Source organism: Lissotriton vulgaris, chromosome 1_1 (genome assembly GCF_964263255.1).
Source record: "Lissotriton vulgaris chromosome 1_1, aLisVul1.2, whole genome shotgun sequence".
Classification (NCBI taxonomy): Eukaryota; Metazoa; Chordata; class Amphibia; order Caudata; family Salamandridae; genus Lissotriton; species Lissotriton vulgaris.
The window spans coordinates 556,212,004-556,232,404 of NC_141685.1; positions in this window are offsets into that span (position 1 = coordinate 556,212,004).

Below are 20,401 nucleotides of genomic sequence, written 5' to 3' on the forward strand. Positions count from 1 at the left end.
ATATATATATTTTCATTCATTTATTCATTTTAAGAAAGGTTTTTGGTTTCTAGACAAAACAAAATCCCTATACAATACAACATATTTTTGTTAAAAACATTTGTGAGAATAAAAAGAAACCTATCACTAAATACATCGTAGCAAAGAGAGTACCACCCCTATGCTAAGCTTTTTTTTGGCTATTTGGGATAGTTCACGCTTAGGTCACTATAACTTTTTGTCCACATAAGGCATCCACGCCAGTTTTGCACCCTTTTCTTCCAACGGCCTGAGGATTCTAAAGGTACCTAGGGTTCGTGGATTCCCTGGAAAGGACCCAGATATATATATTTTTTTAAATGGGGAAAAAGTGCTGCAGCAGAAAGTGTCAGGTTTGTTTCCTGCAAATAGTATCAACAAAGGGTTTGTGGTGCTGAAATCACCATCTTCCTAGCCTTCAGGGACGGGCAGACATTTATCAGAAAACCTACATTTTGTTCACAGTTTTTGGCTTTTTACTGGGACATAGCCTATTTTTAACTATTTTTTTGTGCTTTCAACCTCCTTCCTGTTAGTGGTAGAAATGGGTGTGAAAGCAATAATGGATCCAGGAAAGCTATACATTTCTCAAAAGTAGACATCATTTTGGATTTAGCAAGGGATCATTTATGTAGATCCATCAAGGTTTTCCTATTGAAACTAACAGTTGAAATAACAAAATATTGAAATTGAGTTGAAAAAACAGCAGTTTGTGCCGCTGTTTTCACCTGTAACTTAAGTATGGCAGATTTTTTAAAGCAATATGCAGTTCCGTCTGCTGAACCCTTCTGGTTGTGGTAATATATTGGACTTGTAGGTTCACCTAGAGCCCGAGGTACCCACAGCCAATAACTGAGCTGCATATTACAATGGGTTTTCATTGTGTACCGGGTATATAGCAATTGATTTGGCAAAATATAAGTAGCGAATAATAGGTATCAAGGACACCTATTTATTTCCAAAATGGGAAGAAAATATTGAGTTTACAACAAGTCGATATTTGTACATCTCCAAAATTGTAGGTACCCATACTAGCATGTGCATTAGAGGACTTTTTTCAAAGTGACTTCTTTTTTACACAGAAATGCATAGAAAGTCAATTGGTAATAACACCTGTTCTACAATTCTGTGTTCCCCTAAGTCTCCCGATAAAAAATGGCACCTCGCTTGTGTGGGTAGGGCCTGTGACAGGAAACGGCCCAAACCTCAACATGGACATATCACATTTTTCTAGTGAAAACGGACCCTTTTTTCGCAATGTGCCTAGCTGTGGATTTTGGACCCTAGCTTAGGAGGCACATAGGGAAGCCTAGCAAACCTATACATTTTTGCAAACTAGATATCTAGGGTAATCCAGTATGGGTGACTTGTGTGGCTCTCAACAGATTCTGTTACCCAGAATCCCTTGCAAACCTCAAACTTTGTAAAAATAAATGTTCCTCACATTTCTGTGATGGAAAGTTCTGGAATCTGCGAGGAACCACAACCTTCCACCCACCCAGCATTCCCCCAAGTCTCCCGATTAAAAATGGTTCTTAATTTGTGTGGGTGGGCCAAGTACCCACGGCAGGAAAGGGCCCAGAACGTATTACGGAGACATCAAAATTACATATCATAAACCGACCTGGTTTTGCCGGGAAGGTGTCACCCGGGTTTGGCGGCCATTTGGGGAAACCAACCAAACCATAGACATTTCTGAAAACTAGACACGTGGAGGAGTCCATTGAGGTATGGCTTGCGTGGTTCCCCCTACATTTCCTACAAAGAAACTCCTGCAAACCTCAAATTTAGCTATAAAAGAACATTTTTCTAACGTTTCTGTGTGGGCAAGTTCTGGGATCACTGGGCTAAAACAAATTTCCTACCACCCAGAGTTCCCCCAGGTCTTCCACAAAATTTGTACTTCATTTGTGTGGGTGGGCCAAGTACACGCAGCAGGAAAGGGCCCAATACGTATTGTGGAAGCATCAAAATTACCTATAATAAAACAACCTGGTTTTGCCAGGGGGGGGTGGTCACCTGGGTTTTTGGGCCCGGGCTCTGCAGCCATCTAGGGAAACCTACCAAACCAAGACATTTTTGCAAATTAGACACCCGGAGGAGTCCAGTTAGGTATGGCTTGCATGAATCTCCCAACGTTTTCCTACCTAGAATCCCCTGCACACCTCAAATTTAGCTTAAAAAAGCACATTTCCTTAACATTTCTGTCTGGATCACTGCGCCGGCACAAAGATCCTACCAAACCTGCCTGTGTTTGGTTGTTTACCTAGATGGCTGCCAAGCCCGGTGCTAAAATCTCAGTAAGGGGCCCCATCCCCCTTTCAAAACCAGGGTGTTTTGTATCAGGAACCAAGCTAGGAAGATGAACGTTGGAATGCGTTCTTCTCTGCTGGATACACAGAGGCAACTGGACCCCAACAATCCCCAGAAATTAACCAATGAACACTGAACCAGAGACACCAGTGCTCATCCGATAATCTCAAGGGAAGGGGTTTTTGGAACTAACAAACTAAAATAAATAGTTAAAATAAAAAGCTAAAATAAAGAAACTGGTGCGGGTTCGTGCTGGTGGAGAAGCAAACTCCGGGTCACAGACCAATCTGGGACATCTGTCCTAAAGTTAGGAATGAGTATGGAGACCAGTTCCTGCAGCAGTATTGCAATACATCAATAAGAACACAAATAATCAATGACATAAACCATGCATAAACTTCTACATTGGGTCACGATAAAAGAGGTCTTTTAGAATGATTTGAATAAATTAGAAATGCACTTACACCATATGGTGCCAAAGATAACTACACAGTCACACGATAAGCACACCATACAGTCTCATTTCAGTGACATGAGACATAATCTGTATCCTTCAGCTGAAGTATGTCCAAGGCTTGTGAGCGTTACAAAGACCTTCTTTCAGCGAGAAAAACAGAGACGTAACAGGATAACAATAAACACTGCAATAATAATATACACTTCTATCAGCAAGAACTCTGCTTGAATTACATAATTAATATGAGGAGGAATTGACCTAAATCCAGGCAAGTAGCGTAAAGTAAGCTGAGTGGGAACAAGAGGGAACTGTGATATAGGAAACAAAGTCAGGAAGTCTCTGACTGCGAAGAGTTTTGTGCGCTGTTACCCAAGATCTCCCCGATAACCAGAAATGAGCAGGGAGTCAAAACAATGGAATTCCACTGAGCACAAGAGTGAAATGTAGCCCAAATAGCATTTAGACTTACCTGTGAGTAGCAGCAGCAAGGACGGAACAGGGCTCGTCTGACCAGCACCTGAAGAGAAGAGCCGTCACACTGCATGATCTTCAACAGGAAACCCAATGCGAAGCATTGAAGACGAGCCTGGGTGAGAGTCGAATAACTTTTTCCAGGCTGCTGAGTCATGGAGGCTGCTGGGTCATGGAGGTTGCTGAGTCACGGAGGCTTGTTGAGTCATGGATGTTGTTGAGAGTTGAGCTCTGGCGTGACCTGGGAAACAAAGATAAGGAAAACACCACCATATACGGGAACAGAGAATTAAAGAAATAGAAGTCCGCTTTTCTTCCTCAGGGAACACGCGTAGTAAAAGAAGGGACAAACCGAGGGTGAGAGGCATTGTGTAGAGAACCTACTAGGAGCCCCCACCCGACAGGCAGTCTTCCTAGGTACGATGTAAGTGAGTGAAATGCACCTAGCGCCCTGGGGTTCACCCTGATTAGTTCCTGCACTACTGCGGAAGGCGGTGGGCAGTTCAATGGATCCAGACATTTTGTGATAGGTAATTTCGATGTCTATACTATGTTTTGGGCCCTTGCCTATTGTGAGTACTTGGCCCACCCACACAAGTGAGGTAGTATTTTTTCGGGAGACCTGGGGGAACGCTTAGTGGTAGGAAATTTGTGTCAGCCCTGTGATCCCAGAACTTTCCCCCACAGGAATGTGAGAAAAAAGTGCTTTTTGTCAGCAAAATGTGGGGTTTGCAAGGGATTCTGGGTAGAAAAACGTTGGGGGATCCACGCAAGCCATACCTCCCTGGAGTCCCCTGGGTGTCAAGTTTTTATAAATGTATGGGTTTGGTTGGTTTCCCTAGATGGCGATCGAGCCCGGAGCCAAAAACTCAGGTGACCCCCTTGCAAAACCAGAATGTTTTGTGTTGGATCATTTTGATGCCTCCACAGTACGTTTTGGGCCCTTTCATGTTGCAAGTACTTGAGCCACACACACAAGTGAGGTACCATTTTGATCTGGAGACCTGGGGAAAAGTGTGGTCTTTCTGATTCCAGAAGATTATGGCATAGTAATGCAGGGAAAATGTATGACTATAGTCACATTTTGAGGTTTGCATTGTATTGTGGGTAAGAAAAGGTGTTGGGAGGCACACCACCCAGTTCTCCCCATTGTTTTTAGTTTACAAAAATATCTAGAGTTGAGTGATATTCCCTAGAGACAAATTACACCTTGGCAGAGAGAGACAAGACAAATATTACTGCCTCTCCATCTGATCCTCAAGTACACACACACACCCTGGTTGGATTTGGCATGAGGTTGAGTGAAAGGTTAAAAATGTATATTTTATTAACAAGAAAATGCACTGTTAATCAAAAGGTTAAAAACTGAAACCAATGACTCACAGCTAGTGAGCTGTAAAGCTACTTCAAGGCACCACCCTCTTTACAGGCCATTCACACACCTTTCATACTTGACATACACTTTCACACCACCAGCCGCAGGCCCAGCACATTATAACACACACATCAACAGACCCGTAGAGACAATGTACACCCTGGAAGAGAAAGACAGAAGAGGCAAATATTATTTCACAACTAACTATTCCTTAAATATACACACATACTTGTTATATTTGGCACGAGGATGAGTTAATATTCAGAGCTTAAAATGTTATGAACAAGAGATTTCACAAAAAGGAAATGCCCTGTTAATAATTGAAAGTTTAAAAACCTGAACCAATGACTCACAGCTTGTGAGCTGTAAAGCCACGGCAAGGCACCAACCGCTTTACATGCCATTCACACACCTTTCATACGTAACAAACACAAGACCATTCACACCGCAGGCCAAGCAAATGATAACATACACATCAACAGACAGCGCCATTCAAGGGCCCATCACTTTTATGCACCCACATGGCTAACAAAAATCACACCGGTTGGCGGGTGACGTAATGTATGCAGTGTTTGGCTAGCCGTGTGTGTAATAACCAGCAGCAAGTCACTACTCGCACACCGCCAGCCAAGCCCCAGTCCAGGCACATCGCCAGCCAAGCCCCAGTCCACGCACACCGCCAGCTAAACGCCAGTCCATGCACACTGCCAAACGCCAGTCCACGCACACCACCAGCCAAGCGCCAGTCCATGCACACCGTCATGCCAAAAGCCAGTCCACGCACACCGTGCATAACAAGAAAGAAAAGACAAACCAGTTGGAACTAGATACAATACTATAACTACAAGCACAACAGTGGTAAATAAATACACCATACTAATGCCAACCATAAAACAGAACTACAAATATGAAACAATACAGACCAGGCAGTTCTGTAGTAGGGGATCTCTGTGTATAGTCATAATCTAGTGAATATTCCCGCCCATGTGCGTGGACCCCGGCAATCAAAAATAATCTCTTAAATTGTCAAAACATGCAGCAACTGCAAAGACACTTAAGAGAGAATTTAAAGACAAATAATGCAGCCTATATCCACAGGCTACACTGTCCAGTACTTCAACTAGAAATTCCACCAAATAACACCACACACAACACAGCCTGCCCAGTTTCTACCATAGACAAACTTGCCTCTACCAGTAAAAGACTCTGGAATGATAGAGAGGAAGGCATGGACAGACAAGCCCCATAGGCTGCCATTATGTGGCTTAAAATAGGATACTGTGCCTTTAAGAGAACTTTCCAGAACTTCTCCCAGTATCCCAGAATGCATAGCAGGTCCCTCTACTTTCAGTTCTTTTTTCCGGCTCCTGCTAACAGGACCCTGGCATTGAGCTCTCCCTTGTTTCAAGGGTTTATTGGATTTTTTGTCACTTTTTGTACTTAAAAGTGTTTGAGTTTAGCTTCTTGTTGCTTCTCTTCTCTTCTGTGTTGGTTCAGGCGTTTTAGGGCTCTAAAATGCCTGGTCTTTTTGACAAATGCCCAGCATGTGGAAGGAAGAAGGCCAAGAGTGATCCACACGACGTCTGCATCGTCTGTCTCCCTGAGGATCATGTCCCTGAAGACTGTCATCTGCCAGCAGTTTACAGCTCGGACTCTGAGGGACAGGCTTAAGATTAGGCTGTCAGGCCTTGAGGAGAGACGTCTGCAGGCTGCAGGTGGGTCTGGGCAGGCTGGGAAGGTTCCCTCTGCCTCTGCTGAGGCCTCTGGGGGCTCCCCAGAGGCAGGAAGTCCAGCAAATGGTCCCGGTCTCCGTCGACGTCGATTGCATCGACGACGACGTCGAGAGGGATGACGGCGGTGTGTTCCCCATCTCCCCGGGGCTCCGGGTCGAGACGGCGTGACGACTCGACGTCGAAAGGCCTGGAGAGGTCGCCGTCGAAGAAGCCACCGTCGACGTCATCGTCATCATCGTCGTCGGAGTCCTACTATCGACATCGGAGACGAAGTGACAAGCATCGGCGCTCGCCGTCGAGGCGACGCCGCCGATCACCGTCGAAGCACCGGTCGACGTCTAGGGGCTCCTCGACGTCGAGGGCCTCAAGAAGGAGGAATCGACGCTCGTTGTCGAGAACGGAACGTTCGGCGTCGCGGAGGCGGCGTACGGCGTCACGGAGGAAGAGGTCGACGTCGCGGGGGCGGCGTTCGACGTCGTGGAAGAAGGGGTCGACGTCGCGGAGGCGGCGTTCGACGCCGGAGTCACGGAGGCGACGTTCGATGCCGGAAAAACGACGCTCAGCGTCGAGAAGGAAGAGATCGGCGTCTAGGAGTCGTTCCTCCTCTCCTAAACGGCGCAAGACGGATTCTGGCCCCAGAAGTCAGACTGCTTCTAGTGGAGGACGCAAGAGGAAGCGATCAACTGCTGAAGGGGCTGAATCTCAGCCCCCTTCGCCTAAGGGGTCACCGGGCTCGGTGTACTCAGTGGTGTACACACCATCTCGGCCTGGATCGCCACTTCCGCCTGTACCGAAGGAGGATCCTCCCACCAACCCTCCGCTTCCACCAGGCGACCTTCCGCCACCGATTCCAAAGCATGGTCCGGCCCCTCGGTCGGTGGTAGATCCGGTCCCTCCACCGAGGTCCACGTCGTTACCTCCTTTGCCTACACCTCCTAAGGGGACACCGAAACCTAAACCCCGGGAGGAGCCAAGGAAGACCCCACCACGGAAGCCGGTGAAGCGGCCAAGGGCTGGCAGATCTCGCTCTCGCTCTAGCAGGAGGGAGAGATCGCGACACAGATCGTCCACGCGGTCGAGACGCCGCCATAGGAGGCACGGCTCCCGCTCTCACACGAGGTCCTCAGGGACCAGAGACTATTCTCCGACCTTGTCGGGGTCACCAGACACGAGGGTTTCCCCGATTGATGACCTGGTGGTGTTCCATGATGTCCTTTTGAGGGGCGCTGCGAAGTTAGGCATATCCTTGACGGTGCCTACACCTAAGACGTCAGTCATTTTTGAGACATTGCATCAGAAACACCTGTCTCGTCCACTGCTGCCCCTGGTGCCGGTCCTGGAGGAACCGGCTATGGCTCTTTTTCTCACCCCTGCGGTGACGAAGGTGGCTCCATCGAGATTGCTGAAGAAGTACCGGGCTCCCGATTCGGACCCAGCCTTTCTGAGGGCGGAACCCTCTCCGGATTCTGTGATTGTGACGGCGGCCCGCAAACAACATGCCACCACCCAGTCATCCACGGTTCCCCCGGATAAGGAGTCTCGATGGATGGATTCAGCAGGGAGGAAAGTATGTGGAACATCGGCGACCTCTATGAAGGCTGCGAGTGCCACGGCGCTGTTGGGACGCTACGACCGCGCCCTCTGGGACTCCCTCCAGCAGTTTGCGGAGCACTTACCTCGCGAGAAACGCGAGGACTTCCAGGAAGTGCTGAATGAAGGGATGCTGGTGGCAAACCAGATTATCAGCGCTGCAGCGGACTCTTCCCTGTTGGCAGCTCATGGGTTTTGCCATGGCATTAACCAACGACATCACGCCTGGCTCCGTCTTACGTCCCTGAAACCGGACGCACAGCAGAGGGTAGCCAACCTACCATTCTCTGGCGAGACCCTCTTCGGGAAGCATGCGGATGATGAGATGGCCCGCATGAAGGCGGAGGCCGAAACGCTCACGGCTGTGGGCCTGGAGAAGCCTAAGGACACAAAGAAGTCGTACCGCCCCTTCCAACGGCGGTTCGGTGGACAAGGCAGAGGACGTGGCCAAGCTTCGGGACAGTCGCAACAACAACAACAGTTCCGTAAGCCGTTCCAGAAGCGCCAGAGGGGCAGAGGAGGCCAGCAGTCGGCTCCCGCACCCAAGGGCCAGGCTGGGTCTAGGCCCTAGGAACCTACTTCCCTCGGATCTGTTACCCACTCCGGTAGGGGGAAGCATCCAATTTTTTCTGGCAGAGTGGAGAAAAATTACTCAGGACAAGTGGGTGCTGATTATTGTTTGCAATGGATACAGTCTTCGGTTCATCAGCCCTCCTCCAGCGATCCCTCCGGTCAGCTCTCAGTATCAACTGCGCGAGCTCCAGGTGAAGGCTGATATCCTGTTAAGGAAAAGGGCGATAAAAAACATACCTCTGTCTCAAAGAGGGAGAGGTCTGTACTCCCGGTTCTTCCTGGTTCGCAAGAAGGACAAGAACGAGTTCAGGCCCATTCTGGACTTGCGACAGGCAAACAAATAGATTCGCAGGGAAAAGTTTTGCATGCTGTCGTTGCATCAGATTTATCCTCAGTTGCAACAGGGAGACTGGCTATGTGCTATAGACCTACAGGATGCTTACTTCCATGTGCCCATTGCACACAAACACAGGAAGTTCCTGCGATTCCAAGTCGGCGCCAATCATCAATACACAGTACTCCCATTCGGACTAAAGTCTGCGCCGAGAACGTTCTCGAAGTGCATGGCGGTGGTAGCAGCACACCTGCGGAAGAACAAGGTGTTTGTCTACCCATACCTGGACGATTGGTTGATCAAGGCATATTCCTTCTCGGAAGCGCGAGCACACTTCCAGAAGACGTGCGTTCTTTTGAACAAGCTGGGGTTGCACATCAAGTATGTCCCGACTCCGTTCCAATACATACAGTACTTGGGAGCCTCCATCAATACGCTGTCAGCAAGCGTGTCTCCTTCGGAAGAGCGACGATTATCTCTCCTTCGGAAGGCTCAGGCTCTTATGACAACTCCATCTACAACAGTGAGGACGGTGTCTTCTCTACTGGGATCGATGGCCTGTTGTATCTTCCTGACGCCACACGCACGGCTGCACATGAGACCGCTGCAGGAGTGCTTGGAAGACCAGTGGGATCAGAGGAAAGGATCTTGGGACGACAAGATACGACTGTCTCTGCATGCTCTTCAGTCGCTGAAGTGGTGGTGTTCGGCGGAGAATCTCCTGAGAGGGTTCCCTTCCACAAGGACATTCCCTCGCAGACTGTTGTGACGGATGCTTCTCTCCTGGGTTGGGGGGCGCACTCCGGGAACCTACAGATTCAAGGAACGTGGTCCCCGATGGAGGCCACGTATCACATCAATTTCCTGGAACTCAGAGCTGTTCACTTGGCACTGAAGGCCTTTCTTCCGTCCTTCCAGACCAACTCTCTGCTTGTACAGACGGACAATACCACCACGATGTATTACCTCAACAAGCAGGGGGGCTCGAGATCACGCACTCTGTCACAGGAGGCGCAGCGATCTGGCACTGGCTCCTAGCCAGAGGACTGACGATAACGGCCACCCATCTGCCAGGTGTGCAGAATGTTCAGGCAGACGCACTGAGCAGACTGGTTCAGGAAAACCACGAATGGGTCATAAACGACGAAGTACTAGGAGAAGTCTTCGCAAGGTGGGGAACTCCGGACGTAGATTTGTTCGCCACCGCCGAAAACAGCAAATGCAGAGACTTCGCCTCCAGGTACTACCAGCAGGGGACGCTGGGGAATGCGTTATGGATCAACTGGACGAACAGCTTTCTGTACGCCTTTCCTCCCATTCCCCTGATTCCGGCTGTGCTCATCAAGCTGGCCCGGTCCAGGGCTCAGATGATACTCATTGCCCCGGAGTGGCCCAGGCAGTGGTGGTTCACGGACCTGCTTCACCGGTCTCTCCTTCCTCACATTCGGCTGCCGTGCAGGCCGGACCTTCTCACGAAGTTCGGGGGACGGATGTTACACCCCAACTTCTCGTCTTTGAGTTTGATGGTATGGCTCCTGAGATAGTGCAATATGGCCACCTGAATCTGCCTGCGGATTGCATGGACATACTGAAGGAGTCTAAGCGACCTTCCACTCGGACATCCTATGCTTACAAGTGGAAGAGGTTTTGTATCTGGTGTGCGTCCAAGAACTATGATCCGACGACGTGCAAGGAAGATGTCATCCTTCCTTACCTTCTACATTTGGCGCAGTCTGGACTTAATGTTCATTCCATTAAGGTTCATCTCGCCGCATTGACTGCCTACAGGAAATGCCCTTCACAGACTTCCTTTTTCCAGATCCCTGTGATCAAAGATTTTCTGGAAGGTTTGAAGAAAGTATTCCCTCCTGTCAGGCTTCCTTCGCCTTCATGGGAACTGAATGTGGTGCTGTCCAGGTTGATGAAGGAGCCTTTTGAACCTATTCATAAGGCTTCGTTGCAGCACCTGTCCTGGAAGGTGGCGTTCCTCTTGGCCATTACATCGGCCCGCAGGGTGAGTGAAATTCAGGCGATGTGTTGTACTGAACCTTATACTGTATTTCATGCTGCTAAGGTTGTTATGCGTACTCACCCTAAATTTCTTCCCAAGGTTATTTCTGATTTTCATGTCAACCAGACCATAACTTTGCCTACGTTTTTTGAGAATCCTTCGTCTCCAGCGGAACGGGCTCTCCATTCCCTGGATGTTAGGAGGGTGTTGAAATTTTATATGGATAAAACCAAAGATATTCTTAGGTCTGACCAGTTGTTTATTAATTATGGATCAGTCAGGACGGGTCTTGCTACCTCTAAGCAGTCCATTTCTAGGTGGATTGTGTCCTGCATACAATTGTGTTACCAAAAGGCTAATAAGACCTTAGGAGGTAAGCCTAAGGCTCATTCCACCAGGGGCAAAGCTGCCACGACGGCCTTGCTCCGTAACGTGCCGATTGCTGAAATCTGCAAGGCAGCCACTTGGAAGTCAGTTCACACCTTTGCTAAGCATTACTGTCTGGACTCTGATGCCAGGGCAGATGCTCAGGTTGGGCAGGCTTCGCTGCAGAATTTGTTCGTACAGTAGGGGCGTTATTTTCTTTCTCCACCGCCGCTTTGGTGTGGGGATGGGCTTGCCATTCTATTCACTAGATTATGACTATACACAGAGATCCCCTACTACAGAAGGAGTAGTTTCTGTCCTGTAACTCCAGTTCTGTAGTAGGGGTATTTCTGTTATAGTCATAAGCGCCCGCCCTCCTCCCCGGTGGAGATATTTCTTCATGTAAGGAATGCGACAGGTCTGGCGTGCTTTGCCTTCAAAAAGAACTGAAAGTAGAGGGACCGGCTATGCATTCTGGGATACTGGGAGAAGTTCTGGAAAGTTCTCTTAAAGGCACAGTATCCTATTTTACATAATGGCAGCCTATGGGGCTTGTCTGTCCATGCCTTCCTCTCTATCATTCCAGAGTCTTTTACGGGTAGAGGCAAGTTTCTCTATGGTAGAAACTGGGCAGGCTGTGTTGTGTGTGGTGTTATTTGGTGGAATTTCTAGTTGAAGTACTGGACAGTGTAGCCTGTGGATATAGGCTGCATTATTTGTCTTTAAATTCTCTCTTAAGTGTCTTTGCAGTTTCTGCATGTTTTGACAATTTAAGAGATTATTTTTGATTGCCGGGGTCCACGCACATGGGCGGGACTATTCACTAGATTATGACTATAACAGAGATACCCCTACTACAGAACTGGAGTTACAGGACAGAAACTACTCCTTCACTATTAGACTCACTGTTGCGCCCAAAAACTCTTTTGAGTGTGATAGTCTGAAACATGTGGGCACACACAACCCAGGTTTAGAAGGACAATCCGCACAGTGCATACAATTCTACTTCTGCATACCTCTTCACAAATGGGAGGAATTAAATCGGGAAAGTGACGATCTTTCAATCTAGCCACATCCGCCACCACTCCAACTCTACAAAAACTTGCCTGTTCCACTACAACAAGGCTGCCTATCACAGACTCCTGAAACTGAACAAAAATCATCCTTGACGCTGGAGAACACTCCTTGAACACAACAAAAGTATTAAAAGTTGCTAAGTTGAAGAGATGGATGGCCAACTTTTTTTATACCAAATGTAAGCCTTTCAAACAGTAGAGTGAGGTTCCAATCTCTGATCTACTCGATCTACATCACCCATGTGCCTATTGCAGTCTACAATGCAAACAGGATTGTGCACTTCAGCAACCTGACCTCAAACAGTCACAGGTGAAGTACTTCCATCATGGATGGTAGTCAGTATGAATATATCCCTCGTGTCCACAAATTTCCCAGCTAGCAGTTCATCACTACTCAAGGCACTGTCCTGTCCCCTGTCAAGCATTTTTCAAACAAGCTCTTTTGGGTAACCTTTACTTTTAGAGCGGATTGTGCCACAAGCAACAGTGCCCACTTTGAACAATTTCTTAAACAATTGCACAGCTGTGTAGAAGTTATCTAGGTACAAATGGTGACCTTTGTTATGAAGTCCTCTACCAAGTTCCCACACAACTTTCTCTGAAACTCCAAAAATCAATGGACAACCAGGGTGTTAATAGTGGAATCCATACCAGTGTACATTCTCGAAATTTTAGACCTATCTTATCCTACTCTCTATGTTATGTTATGTTATGAATTGCTTATAAAGCGCACTATCACCAGAGGTTTCATGGCGCTAATCATGCTTCACAAGTGTGACATCAGACCGACTAGTAGGCCAGCTCAAATAGCCAGGTTTTAAGTGCTTTCCTGAAGCATAATAAGTTGACACAGCTTCTCAGTGTTACTGGGAGGGAGTTCCAAAAGATAGGTGCCAAGTGGCAAAATCTGCGACCTCCAACATGTTTGAGTTTTATAGTCGGAACAGATAAGAGATGAAGATGAGAAGAACGTAGGTTTCGCCGAGGAGCATACTTGTTGATCATGGACGAAATGAACCACGGACTGTTGCCATGCAGTGCTTTGAAAGCTAAACATCCAGTCTTGAATGCCACCCGTTGCTCCACTGGAAGCCAGCGGAGCTGAATCAGCAAGGCCCTAGCCGGGTGCCATTTAGGCTGTTTGTAGATAAATCTTGCCACCTGGTTCTGCACCATTTGCAGACGTTTCAGTAAATACTGAGGCAACCCGATGTAGAGGGAATTTGAAAAATCCAGGCGGGAAAGAACAAGTGCTATTACTACCTGGATTAAAGCTGAGGGGGTTAACAGATGAGCAATTTTTCTGATTTTACGGAGCTGGTAACAACTAGTGGAAATCAACGCGCCCATCTGTCCTCTAAGTGAGAGGTCAGCATCAATCACTACCCCTAAACTCTTTACAGACAGTGATGCATAAGGGGGGGACCTAGTTCCGTAGGCCAGAAATGTGGGCCCCAGCAATCCTTACTCTTCCCAGGCAGAACTAATTCTGTTTTGCCTGGGTGTAGCTTCAAATGATTGCTATCCATCCACTGTTGAATATGGAGCATAGTAGCTCGAACTTCAGCAGCAGCATCAGGGGGAAAATCAGCGGGAGGTCATCTGCATAATTAAAGATGGTTACCTTTCGATTTTTTTATGAAAAAAGCAGAGGCCTTAGATAGAGGTTGAACAATAGAGGTGATAGGGACGAGCCCTGTGGGACGCCGCAAGATCTGATCAGTCTGGGACCAGTAAAAGTCCCAAGGCGAACCGCTTGCGTTCTCCCTGTCAAAAATGATTTTAGCCAATTATAGGCGGCTCCTTGGATCCCTTCTTGTTCGACACAGTTCAACAGAATGTTATGGTCGACCGTGTCGAACGCTGCAGACAGATCCAGGAGCACTAGGGCCTGCGGAATTCCCCTATCTGTATTAGTTCTAAGCGTGTCCAACACGGCGAGGACCACCGCCTCCGTGGAGTGAAATGGCCTGAAGCCCGCTTGATTAGGCTCCAGGTATTCTGTTTGTTCAATGAAATTGGACAGGCATGTAGTAACATGGGCCTCCAGGATCTTAGACCGGCCTGGAAGAAGGGATATGGGACGATAGTTGTAAAGGGTGAGGGGATCTGCCCCAGGCTTTTTCAGGAGGGGGACTATCATAGCAGCCTTAAAAGCCCTAGGTACTACCCCTTTAGTCAGAGATTCATTGAAAAAGGGGAGGATACTGTATGGTAGTGTTACAAATATATCTCTGAGAATAGGGGGTGGGCAACAATCATTCGGAGAGCCCGACTTAACTTCGGTTAAAAGATCAATCAAAGTTTTAGGGCAGATAGCTGAGAGATGGTTTATTGTGACTGAGTTTCTACAAATGTCATCCTGGCCATCTGTGTTGCTCGAAGAGGGGATACTACACTTGATGATGCAATTTTTTACAGGAAGTAGGTGTTTAAGCTGTTACACATTTCTTGGGTAGGGACTTGATTGGGTAATATCCTCTTGTTACTACTGATCTCACTAACAATTTTAAAAATTTCTTTAGATGTATTATCTGCGTTGAGTATTCTAGCTGAGAAATGGGAGGCTTTGGCCTTCAATATAGCTGTTTTATATTCTGTGCAAACCAGCAGGAACTGCTGTCTATCTTCAATATTATAGCCACGCCTCCATTTCCTTTCTGATTGTCAGAGATCCAACTTTAGTAATTTTAATTCGGGGGAAAACATTATGAGCATCATGGTATCTAGTGTGAGAACATTTAAGGGGGCATGCCTGTCACTGGCCGCTCTTAACCATTCTGAGATGTTGGCTTCCATAACGTCAAGATTAGGGACGAAAGTAGGAAGGGAGCCAGCCAAAGTGTGGACAAACTCTTGTGAATCAAGGGATCTCCACTTCCGTCGTAGTCCTCCTCCTATTTTAAAGGGTTTCTGCCTGCCACTGAGACTAAGTGTAAAATCTATCAGATGGTGATCTGACCAGACACAGGGTGCTATCATGGGAGTGGATAGATTGAGATTGTGGGACCAAATTTGGTCCAGTGTATGTTATTTTATATGAGTAGGGGACGATAAAAGCTGGGTCATATTCAAACTAGAAAGGAGTTCAGATAATTCACTTGCCTGTGGTCCTCCGCGATCATCATTAACCCAATAATTCAAATCCCCTATAAGTAGGACCCTGGGGTAGTTCATCATGAGATTAGCCATTTGTTCACTCCGCAGCAGCGGGAAGGAAGGCATGGACTGAGGGGCGGCAATAGATAAGCACTAATACAAAGGATCCCACCCCGGAGTCCAGAGAGATAACCATGTTTTCTACGTCCGACATTTCAAACGAAGTCAAGTCAGTGAATTGAAATTTCTTATGTATAATAGCAGCAACACCCCCACCCGATTTTCCTGGGCGACGATTGGCATTCAAAATGTAATAATCAGAGGGGAGAGCTGCTAGAATATCCAGCGTGGATTCCAAAGTCAGCCATGTTTCAGTAACCAGCAATAAGTCTGGTTTTGCATTCAATAGCAGCAGGAAGATGTCCAACTGATGTTTGACCAACGACCTGGTGTTAAGATAAAGAAAATGATCAATAGAATTAGGTAAGGGAGGGCAGTTAACCAGGGGGGCGGAATGGCCCGAACCAGAGAACAAAGTGGGGCATGCTTCTGTTTTCAATATTTCATAAGTCCGCATACGGTTGACTACCGCTTAGGGCAACTGTATGTGATATCGCGTCAGCGCTTTTAATTCTGAGGACGAATAAGTAATAATTTGACATGGGGTGGTGGCCCCTTGGTCCGTTTGGATGCTGATGGGCGCATACGGGCTTGCCTTTGGCGTGCCTTTCCGCTGAGAGGAATACATTTCAAGCCGAGTCCCGCCTCCAAGCTCCTCCTCCTACTGGGCAATTGGTTAAGGCCTATCGGTGGGGGAGCTGGATTAGCTGTAGAGAAGTCAGGAGAGGCATGGACAAGCATCCAGTTAAATGCCGAAGGTACGCGATCGGAACGATAGTTAAAAAGGTTTCTACGTGCAAAGTACAATTCTTGTAGTACAAACAATACATAATTTTTAAAAAAACAAGCAGGAGAGCCAGCGGTCAAATCCCAGGCTCTCTGACAACATATACATCTTAATTCCATATTGTGCCCTCTTGCTAGGAATGTACTGACTAAAAACCTAACAGCCCTTGAACAGGACCACAGACTCATGAACAGCTATTTCATACCCTAGAGCATAGCTCTCTGAAAATCGATCTACAACGTGATCAAGGACAGGCCAAATCTTAAAAAGACTGTCACAATCAGGGTAATCTTTGGCAACTCTGAATTATCAACAAAATGCAGCATCCAAAGCCAAAGTAAATACTGATCACAACTCATAATTGAAGGAAATATGGCTGTTGCCATCAAAGGGACTGGTAGACCAATATGAAGACATGGACAGCTTCTTTATCAAGCCCATCAAAAAAGTTAAACCCAAAAACTTCTTCATATAATCCAGATTTGTGGGAGTCCACCGGGTAGCTCTCGAGCAGGGCCTACGTCTGGCACTGTTGTCCCTCAAATACTGCTCAGCATACATATTGTCTGCTCAACAATCTCAGCCAAAAATACATCTCCATAAACAACTGAATGACCTGTATAGGCAAAAAATGTTCGCAATTCACTCTACTACCTGCATCACCACTAAAGACAGGCAACACCGGCTGCACCATGCGTGGATCAACCCAGAGTCCAGCACTTCCAATGGGAAGCTTTGTAGCCCCAGGCAGCAATCTAGATGCCTCTTGATGCACCATAAACACATAAGTGTTCTCCTCTAAGACAGGCACTTTATCCGTACTGAGAGTAGCTTCATCATCAGATGATTCCTTGTGGACAGAAAACTCACTGCCAGAATCTTGCACTTCCTCCTGTGCCTCAGATGCACTCTGTCTCATAATCCTGGTCAGAGAAATTCAAAAAGCATACCAACAACCTGCTGAGCAGTAATCCTGCGGCTAGCCATAATCCTTACTAATAAATTGAACTTGACATACAAGTCAACAACAACAAACACTTTGTAAAATAAGTAATCAAGAAAATGTGGCTTTCTCACAAAGACCTATATACTCCAGAATGATTCCACTCACTTGCCAGAAACAGCTAGATTCACCACCACCTACTCTGCACAGACACAGCAAGAAACAACAATAACACACTAAAAAAGAAAAGAAAATTACCCCTTAAGACCACGCAAATACATATCATGCACAAATCCAAAAAGAATTTCACACGCAAAACACAAACTAAATAAGATGCAACTATGACACCACTTATAAAAAATTAATTCATGCATTACAATAATACTCATTTGGAGTAAATTCCACAACAATGTTTTTCTTACCAAACACATGCAACTACGCAAACTGCAGATCAACCACTGCTGAATCTGCAAACAGGAATCAAAAGCTTTGCACTAGAATAAAAAGGGGGAATAAAACATTACAATCACATATGTGAAAAATGAACCACTCCACACACAATTCACCAGCCAGGCTGGGGGGCAGGTGCGCTTAAAAGCATAACGCTGGTCAGAAACAGCTAAAATAATCCCCCCCCCTAAAAAAAGAGCTACCCTTGCCAGTCCCCAGCAACATTAAATAAAAACCTTGGTGTCTAGTGGCTTCTGCCCTGCTTAAGGGAAGATAGGCCTAAAAACATAAGGCCGATCCGCCCCAAGGTGGTCGACACAGCCATAACCAAACACCCCAAAACATATACCTCAGTACCCCAAAACATATACCCCTATACCCATACTTACTTTATCCAAACATAAAAAAAAACATGCTTTTACCATTCATGCATTTACAACGAATTTCGTTGTAAATGTATGCATGGTAAAAGCATATAAAATGTAATGCCATGCGTTATAATGGCATTGCGGAATCATGGTACTTTCATAATGAAAGTATGCGGAGTAATGGTCTGCGGAAAGACAGTTGCGGAATAATGGGTATTTACCCTCCCCCGGTAAGTACATTGGTGGCACGGCGGCCCACATCTCCAGCAACATACTCATATTTTTTCACCACCGATTTGAAAAATGCACAGGTCTCTCTCATTGATGGCCAGCACCGACATACACTTTTAGACACACCTCCAGCCACAAGTTCTAGAATTGCGAACTTTAGAGCTGGGGAGCTAAGTTCGAATCTCGGCATCAGGTCAACATCCTGTGATTCCAGGCAAATTGCTTTGTCTCCCCGTGCCTACCACAAATTAATGTGTTCTTCTGTAATGTAAATTGTGCTCATGCCATGTTGTCGAGTTCGCGCTATATAATATTGCAAGGAAAAATAAAGTAGGGAATCTCGAGTTCACACACTACTGAATGCGCACTCTTAAGTGCATCAGCAGTGCACTGTGAATCGGAGCGTTTCACAGGCCTGTCACAGATAATAAATGCTATCAAAACGAAATCCTACAAAACAATATACTACTGGCCGGCAGCAATTCATACCCGGACAACGTCGGGACGGGCTGCTAGTAATATATAAAATTCGTAGACTTCAATTTTCTGGTAAATCAATAAAATGCGGATTTGTAAAACTGCACGGATAAGCAGTAATTTCACAAGGCTAAAAGCGTTGATAGTGCTTAGCCAAGAGAAACCGGAGGCGGACGGCGTCTTACGTCATTCGGCAGTTGATGGCGGGAAGATTTGTTTCATAGCCATGGGGAGATTTGGGGGCACATGCACTAAGCCTTTTTCCATTTGTAAATGGAAAAAGGCCTTTTCAGATGCAGGTAACTTTTGTCATTCACAATTTAGGGAACTGCAATTTTTTGTGATTACCTAAATTTGCGAATCCCTATTTGCTGATGCATTTAGCCTTTCCTAAATACGAACTGTGCATTTAGGAAATGCTAATTACCATCAACTTCAAGTTGATGGTAATTTCTGCATGCTTTGAAAAATGCACACTAATGGATTTTTGAAAGTGCCATGTAGCGCACAGTAAGGGCATGTGTGTGCTTCACATGTGCACACTTACCTTTCGTTGGAGGGTGCAGCAGGGGGTGCCTTAGGCCCCCAGACACCCTTGGATTTCCATTTGCAATTTGCGATTACCAATTTGGTAATCGCAATTTCCGAATGCATTACCATTCATTCCTATGGGCCTGTAGGCCTATGCAGACCCTCCAAGATTGTGCGGTTTGCCACGAAATCGGCACTTTTGTAAAAATCCCACTATTTTTACAAAAGTGCCTGCGAAATCGGCACTTTTGTAAAATAACGGCGATTTTTACAAAAGTGCCAGCGAAATCAGCACTTATGTGACAGGGTTTCTATGTCTCTGCTCACCCATATCCCAAGGTCTGTCACAGAGCGTATTGCTTTGATAATGGTGCCCATTTTAAGCCATGAATGAATTAGCAGTCATTGGGCAACGCATCAGTACTTCAAAACCTCATAGCACCGTAAACCATGTTAGGGTACTCGTTTCATGTTAGGGTACTCTATGGTGTGGTGGAGCCCGTTCAAGAAAATAGTGTTTGGGAGTGACTCTTTACAAGTCGTCGTAACCAGTATCCAAGCATGGGATGATACTCAAAAAGTAAAGGTTGCACATTGCAAATGACAGATGGGAAGAATCCTTTCACTGCACTAACGTTCTGAAAGCACAGCATTAAAATCATAGGAAACTTGAGGCATACAATGTGAGTCTTGGGGCACTTAGGCCTCAATGTCAGACGAAATGCAGTGTTCTGAAGGTCATGATTTTGAGTCCCATCAAGGCATCCTCGGTATTTTATCCTTTTTAGGTAGGTGAATTGAGTAGCATAAACTTAGCAATGGTAATCTTTATTATTTTAGTGCTTAGGAACAGCTTACATGAAGTATTTAGCGCCGTTTCTTGAACTCAGTTTTTAGTAGGCGAGAAAGAGTGAGCTAGAGACAGAATGAAGGGAGAGAGAAAGTGAGAGAAAGAGGGGGGAACATTTTTATTTTGTTTTAAAAGAAAGAATTTGGGCGCACTGGGGTCAATTTTTGTTTTGCTATTAAAAAGAAACAAACATCATTTGCCTCTAAAATGCCACTAAATTACAATTTC